The sequence below is a fragment of the Dromiciops gliroides genome, chromosome 6, assembly GCF_019393635.1.
Source record: "Dromiciops gliroides isolate mDroGli1 chromosome 6, mDroGli1.pri, whole genome shotgun sequence".
NCBI classification, from domain to species: domain Eukaryota; kingdom Metazoa; phylum Chordata; class Mammalia; order Microbiotheria; family Microbiotheriidae; genus Dromiciops; species Dromiciops gliroides.
In genome coordinates this window covers 1998686-2006221 of record NC_057866.1, presented here as the reverse complement: position 1 = coordinate 2006221, position 7536 = coordinate 1998686, and the positions used below count along the sequence as shown (strand labels likewise).

Here is a 7536-nt window from a genome sequence, read left to right as displayed (position 1 = left end):
GTCAGTGGGCATCTGTGCCCTGCCTCTGGGCCGCTGGCCACTCACTCAGCCACCATCGGGGGCTTTTTTATTTATTGAAGCCGTTCATTCTGGCAATGACTCGCCGCGCACAGAGCCTTCCTACGGCTCTGGTTTTACTCTACGGTATTTAAATTGAAACACACGTTTCTAAGCAATACAAGGCCGCCACCTGGGGGCAGATGGCACCCGGGGCCCAGACCCCCCAGCTCCCCAGAAAACCACCTGACCCCCCTACCCCACAGAGGCTGCTTTCGTGCACTTTTTACATAAGAAAAAGGAAAAAGGAAAAAAAACATCTTTGCCACAAACTGAGCCGCGGAACCTCCCGCTCTCCCCCTACCCCATGCCACCCCTGCCCCCCAGCCCAGCATCCTCCTTGCCTCTCCTTCTTTCCTTCCTCCTTTTCTGCAGTCAGGTCGGAGCAGAGACAAAGCCCATGGCTAAGACAAGTTGGGTCTTTGGAGTCTCAGGGGCAGCAGGAAGGAGGGGGTGATGGCTGCCCTTGGGGGAGGGCATGATCCCTTCTTGCTCTGGATGGGAAGGCAGTGTGTCTGGGGTGCAGTTCCCTCAGACACACATCACTGACAGGGCATTGACCACAGGCCGAGTGATGAAAGGACAACTATGTGGAGCCTGAGTCAGGAGAACAGAGTAGATGGGCCAAAGACCCCAGGGGCCTTCCTGCTTGAAGCCTGGAGTGGCCAGGGCCCAGAGTGTGAGTGAGTGTGAGATAGTATGTGAGAGTGTGTGTGTGTGAGACAGAGTGAATGAGTGTGAGAAGCAGAGAGTGAGTGAGTGTGAGACAGAGTGTGTATGTGAGAGTGAGTGTGAGAGACAGAGTGAGTGAGAGTGTGAGTGAGACAGTGAATGAGTGTAAGAAACTGAATGAGAAAATGAGTGAGTGTGTGTGTGAGTGAGTGTGTGTGAGAGACAGAATGAGTGTGTGAGTGTGAGAAAGAGAGTGTATGTGAGTGTGAGAGACAGATACAGAGAGTGTGTATGTGTGAGAGAGAGGGAGATACAGAGAGAGAGACCAACTGAGTGACACGGGGGCGTCTGCCTGTTCTGCCCTGTTCCGTCTTCCCCCACCCGACCCCCAGCCAGCCCAGCAGCTGGGGAGGCTTGTTCTCAGGTTCACAATCTGGGGGCTTTCTGGGCAGCTGTTACTGGCCTGTCCTGGCTGCTATCCCACTGACTTGGGGCCTTTGTTGCACTGGCTGGGCCCCTCCTGATCCTTTCCTCTTCTGGGCTGTTTCATCTATCCCTCCTGGGCCAATAGGTGTCCGGGGACATTACCTGCCTACTTCCTTTGCCCCTACCGAAAAGCCTCTGGCTGGAAGAAAGTCTCTGCTCCTTTCCAGATTCTTGGGCCCTTCCCCTCCAGCCCCTCTGCCTTGGCCTTTGTCCCAGCCCCAGATCTGCTCTCAGCCCACTGGGGCATGGGCCAGTCCCCCCTCTCCCCTCTCCCCCATGCGCACCTAAGGAAGACCTTTCCCATCTCCTCAAGTCTGTCTAAAATGAGCCTTTTGGACTCTTGCCCCGTGTTGGAGTCAGCCCTCATGAGGGTCTGGAGGCACCTGTCTGTGAAGCAGCAGGTACCCCCTCACCACCAAGGGGACAAAGCTTTGAGGTGCCCTCCCAAGCCCTTCCCAGGAGGCTTCCAGACTCCTGCCCAGCCTCTGTCCCCCTCATCCTGTCTCCTGTCTGAGTGGTCTCAGGGGTCTCTGCCTCCTGGTGACAGAGTATGCCTGTGTTCCTGGGGGGAGGGGGGCATCTGGGCTGGGCCTAGGCAGCACCTAGAGCTGGAGAAGAGGTTGGGTGGGGGAGCAGAGGCCGCCTTGGCCCTGGGGGGGGGGGCTGCGCAGGCCATGTTTGGTGCTGCTCAGTCTCTTCTGCTGATCCTTCCGCCCTCCCCCCTCCATCATTCTGCTCATCTCTCCTTTCCTTTTGCTCACTCCTTTATCCTTTCCTCCATCCTTCCCCCTCCTCTCCTCCCCTCACCCCTGTCTCTCTTGCTCCCAGATAAGAGGATAAGCTATCATGGTTGTATTTGCAATCCACGGATTAGAGAATTAAGTATTTATTATTAATTATTATTATTATTATTAATTATGATGTAAATTTGCCTCCTGGTCTTTGTTGACTTGAGTTTCTCCGGTGACTTGGTGTGAGCCACGCTGGTCACCCTCCCATTCTTGTACCCCTTTGTACCCCCAGTTATCTGGGAGATGGTAGAGTGAGGTCATGGAGGGGAAGGGGTGAGGGAGGAGTCTGCCTGCTGAGCTGGATGGGGCTCCTCCCCTTCTCCCCTCCCCCCATCCCCAGAGTCACTGACTTGTGACTGGGGTCCCCGGGACCCTCTCTTGGACTCATGCTTTGAGATCCCAAGCTGTCCCTTCCTCCCAGTCTGAGAAGGCTGCCAAGCCTCAGGGCAGAGCTGTGGACTGAGATGCACAGGGGGGAAATGAGGAGTAAGTCCTCCTGACTCATCCTGGCCCCTTGGCTCCCAGGGGACCCAGGGGTCAGAGGCAGCACCACCCCCTCTGAGACTCATGAGAGGGAGAGAAGTGGGCTATGGATTGGCTCATTTTCTGCTGAGTTGTTCTGGGGGGCTCGGGCTGGGCCCTCCTCCTCCTCAGAACCGTACCCCTAGCCAGGCCACCTCCAACCCCCTTCTGGTTCCCTCTTCCCACCCCACCTTAGCCAGTCCAGCCTGGCCCCTTCCAAGGGGCAGACAGCACCTCTGGCTGCCTCAGACTCTACCCCCCCCATCTCATGCTTCCTCCTCCCCCCAGGTCACAGCCAATTGGGGGGGCCCGGCTGCCCCCCACCTGGTGGAGTTATTTATTAGCGACCGGCGGCGGCCGGCCTTTACTACCCTCTTTCTGTCCCTTTCTTTTGTATTTGGAAACAATGTGTTGTAATAAAGACTCTAGATGTTTCCTCTGGGCCTCAGCTCGGCTCTTCTCTGCGGATGGAGGACAGGGTGGGCAGGGGAGCTTCTGGTTCAGGAAAAGTGTCGTCACCCAAATAGGTGTGAGTTGGAGGAGAGAGAGAGGAAGAGTGGGCACAGGCCCTCTCAAGGGAGCAAAGACTGCCCCAAGATCTGCCCTCGGGAAATGAAGTCCCAGGGCAGGCAAACGAGGGGGCTGAGCTGCCCTCCCACCTGCTCCACAAATGGTGTGGCTCTAAGGAACAGATCACACCAAGGAATGGGGCCACAGAGTGGCGGAAATGTCGGGGACCTTGAAGATCATACTTTTTCAGACAGGAAGCCCCAGGCACCATCGGGGACATGCAGGGGGAGCTCAGGGCTGGCACCAGGGCAGGTTTGATCTAGTACTGAGCTGGGCAGGGCTAAGGGCTCTGAGGTCTGGAGCAGCTGCTTCTACCACTCGCTGTGTGACCTTGGGCAAATTGCTTGCCCTCTCTGGGCCCCTGGGAGAGGCCTTACAGGGCCAGAATATCGGTCCCCCCCCTTCATGGGCCCCTGGGGTATTTGGGAGGGTCCATAGATTCACACCAACCATGGATAGTGCCAGTTCTTCCTCGGCCCACCTGTGTGGGGGTCTTTGGTGGACTTTTGAAGGATCTCCTGCTGGAGAGGATTGGGCTGGTGTCCCTGCCCTGGAAGGTGACAGTAAGGCTTCAGCTGGGCCTTGGGAGAAGGGGAAGCCTTGCTTGTGGACTTCAGGGGACTGGGGAGGAGCTGGGCCTGCAAGGAGGGGAAGTCTGGGAGGAAGGCAGAGCAGAGGTGCAGACCTGCTGCATGGGGCCTATAGTGCTCCCCAGAGCATCCAGTCAAATTCAAATGCAATTGGGAATATTTAGCTTGAGAAATAAAAATACAATAAAACATAGCTAATATTACATTTGAAAAGGGACAAGGATTCGGCCCTGAGCAGCAGGCTGAGCAATCTGGGGAAACTGGGGCCTTTCTAGGAAGCCTGAGAATGCCCCTTGGGCTGGTCCTTCTAGACTTCCACACCTCCCCATCCCTACAGAGCTGGGCTCCAGCTTCCATTCTGAGGGCCCTTCCCCTGCCCTCCTGCTAATCTGACTGATGTCGGATGATTCATGGGGCTCTGAGAAGAGTGGGGGGTGGGGGTGGGAAGGCCCCCTGCACCCCCCTGACTCGAACCAAAGCTCATCTGCCCCTCCCCCAAGGGGCCCTGTCCTTGGACACAGTGTCACGGGAAGAGTTCTGAATGGAGAGAGAAGTGAGGTGAGCCTTAGTTTCCCTTCCTGTAAAAGGTAAGGTGGAGCTGACTCCAGCACTGCCCTGTCTTTCCTCTCCTGGGGAGGGGCCTCAGAGGCTCCCCCCCCCCCCAATCAGGCAGGTCAAAGGCATTTATTAAGCACCCACTGTGTGTTAGGCCCTGGTAAGCACTGGGCACACAAAGACAACGTCTCACTGTCTGACTGGGGAGACAACACACAAACAAGGGACAGTCCTGCTAACTGGGAAGGCTTGCTGCGGTGGGGCTTAAAGGGAAGCCACAGAGGTCGGTGGTTGGAGCTGAGGGAGAGGGTGGGGAGGGAGGCGGCCAGAGGAGAGCCAGCTTCTTGGTGTGGGAACAGCTGGGAGACGGGCCGCTGACTCAGCGCAGGGTGGGGGGGCTGGCCGTGGAGGCTCCCAAGGCGACGTTTCGTATTTGCTGCTGGAGGTAACAGGGGAGACTGGGAATGGGTTGAGTCGGGGCTGACGAGGTCACACGGTTTTAGGAAGATCGCCCGCATAGACCCGAGCAGGGAGAGAAGGAGGCAGGCGGCCCCCACTCCCCCAGCGGCTGTTACGGTGGCCCAGGCGTGAAGTGACCAGGGCCTGCGCGGGCGCCGCGGGCGGCGCGGCCCTATCAGAGGAGACACAGGTGCTTGGGGACACCCTGCCCAGCTTTTATACAGGAGTCAAATCCGCCATCCCTGCCAAAGAGGTCTGGGAGCAGGGCGGGGTCCTGAGCCACAGCAGGAAATAGGAAGAGAGGACCCATTCAATTTAGCGACGGACAGGTTAATGGCCCGTTTGAGATGTCCAATGGGAAGAGGGAGCTGTGAGCCTGGAGGTGAGGAGAGAGGTCAGGGCTGGACAAATAGATCTGCGTCATCGGTCTAAAGCTGACAACTGAATCCATGAGAGGTGATGAGATCTTCAAGTGGAGAACAGAGAAGAACAGAGGGCCCAGGACAGAGACCGAGGGACTGCTGTGGTTGGAGGGCTTGGTCTGGGGGAGGATGCGGCCAAGGAGACGGAGCAGGAGCCGGCGGAGGGGGGGGGGGCGGTCTGAGCCAGGTTTCAAGCAGCAGGGCTGGCCCCAGCCCTCCGTGGGGGGAGCCTTGTGGTTTTGCTGTCCCAGAAAGCTGTGAGCTGGGCGGGGCGGGGCGGGGTGGACGCAGGGCGGAGCGGGGCGACGCTGGGTGGGGCGGGGCGGGGCTGCACCACCCTCCTTCAGGGGGAGGGCGCTTCAGCTCTATTTAGGCAGAGAACATCTATTTCTATCCTTGGCAGCGCCCGAGTCAGCTGAGGCCACACCTCCTCTCTGGCCGCGTGGTTCACACACGCAGACACACTCACGGATCCCAAGGGCATAGGCGGCCCCGCGGCCCCGCGGCAGACGGCAGTAACTGCTCCTCAGATGGACGTGCATCCAAGGGCATTTTAGCGGTGGGGAAAGGCTTGGAGCTGCGGGCAGCGCTCCTGACCACCCCCTTTTCTCCACTCTGTGCCAGCCCTGCTCACTCTGACCCCAGCCTCTCCCGGCCTCTAATCTCCCTTCCTTCTCCAAGCCCCTGCCCATGCAGCAACCCCCATCTGTATGCTTAAGGCCCAGGTCTCCCCGTGTCATCACCCCCCAACAAGAAGTTCCAGGGGCTCCCCAGGGCTTCTGTTTGGCAGCCTCTGTGCCCGAGGCCCTTCCCCGTGGGCCCCAGCCCATTGCTTCTTCTCCTTCACTCTTTCTCCTCAAACCTGCCCTGTCCAGCTAGACTGGTGTGCTCAATGCTCTTGCTGCCCAGACCACGGCTGCCAGCCCTGTCCTCTCAGCTGCCCCAGACCCCATTCAGGCCTCATCTCCTGAGTCACTCACATGTGACGCTTCTCTTCCTTTCCAGATTCTCATATTCACAGCCTGGGTGCACTCACGCCTCCTAGAACAGGCACTTCCAGAGGGTCGCTTCACTTAGGCCCGTGGCCCAGGCAGCACTGGGCACGGAGGGGACGCCTAATGAGATGCTTCTCAGACAGGGCTGGGACCCAGGTCAGCAGGAGACCTGGGCAAATCCAACCTTAGTCTCAGAAAGGCTCTTGAGAAAGATGTTCAGGCTTTCTTCTAGACCCAGTGGAGAGCTGTCAGGGAGAGGGGGCCCCAGTTGGTCAGTCGGTCAGTCAACAAACATCTACTGATAAGATTCTATTGTTGATAAGATATGTGGCAAGCACTACAAGGGCATTGGTGGGCTGCAGGACCAGACTAGGGCCATGGGCACAGCTATCCGAAGGGCTGGCTGGTACCCTGGAGGTAGGCCAGTCCCAAGCCCAGATCTCACCCATTGGGAAAGTGAAAGATTGGAGAAGTGCTTGGTGATCGATGACGGCTGAATCGATCAATTAGAAGGGCTTGTCCAAAGCCCCACAGCCAGTAACTAAGTGCAGGGGAGGGGGATGGGCAATGGGGTGGGGAGGCTCAAGTTCAGATCTGATTTCACAACCCAGGTTCACATAGGACACCCTCCCTGTCTACCAGGACCGGAGACCACAGGACTTTGAGATGGGCAAGGGAAGCGGCATGCAGTCCAACCTGCTCATTTGAATGATGGGAGAATGCAGAGGAGGGTGTTTGCCTAGGGGGATTCAGCTGGCAAGCAGCTCAGCCGGGCCTGGAGGGCAGACCCTGAGCGCCCAGCCTCCCAAACCCCGCCCCCCAGGCTCTCCCTACCCACCTCCCCTGGGGCGTGGCCTACAGCTCTCCCCGCCCACACGGGGTGGGGGAGGCTGGCACAGGAGCCTCACCATCATCAAGCCTTCCCCTGTCCAAACTCTGACTTCTCCCCGGCATTATTCTTGACAAGAGCTGGAAGGCTGACAAGCTGGGCTGCAGGCCTTTGACCCGGCCAGGACCCTCAGAGATGCTGCTTCGGGACAATTGGCCAGAAAACGTTCCTGGACTGGGGGCAGCCCCCTGACCAATATCTGTGCCCAGTTAGATCCCCAGGCTATGTGTACCCACCAGACTCACTGGTATTAAAGGACTTGTGACCAGTGGAGGGGAAAGAGGCTTCCTCTGGCTCTGCTGCAAATAATCCGACCGGGCATGCTCAGGCACCAATCCTCGATGTCAGAAGCAGGCTGCAGGGCCTCAGGGAATGGGCCGGTGGGGGGAAGGCAAAGACCCTCCCCATCTTCCTCCTCTTTGGAGCATGGGGCTGCCTGGGCTGGAGGAGAGGCCGTGTCCTCCCCCGCAGGAGAGGATTCCCTCCTCTCCAGAGGCCTCCACCCTTCAGGGCACAGCCCTGCCCTCT

At 58.3% G+C, this 7536-nt stretch overlaps 1 long non-coding RNA gene across 3 annotated transcripts; it reads left to right on the top strand.

The window, feature by feature from the left end:
• The first annotated feature begins 4561 nt into the window (after nt 1-4561).
• Nucleotides 4562-7264, top strand: LOC122731720. Of its 3 annotated transcripts, XR_006353614.1 has the most exons (4): nt 4562-5084; nt 5528-5683; nt 6130-6275; nt 6731-7264. It is a non-coding gene; the product is annotated as an uncharacterized LOC122731720 (long non-coding RNA). The 3 variants fall into 3 exon arrangements; XR_006353615.1 differs by having other exon boundaries at nt 4562-4892; nt 5528-6275; XR_006353613.1 differs by having other exon boundaries at nt 5528-6275.
• The last annotated feature ends 272 nt before the right edge of the window (nt 7265-7536 follow it).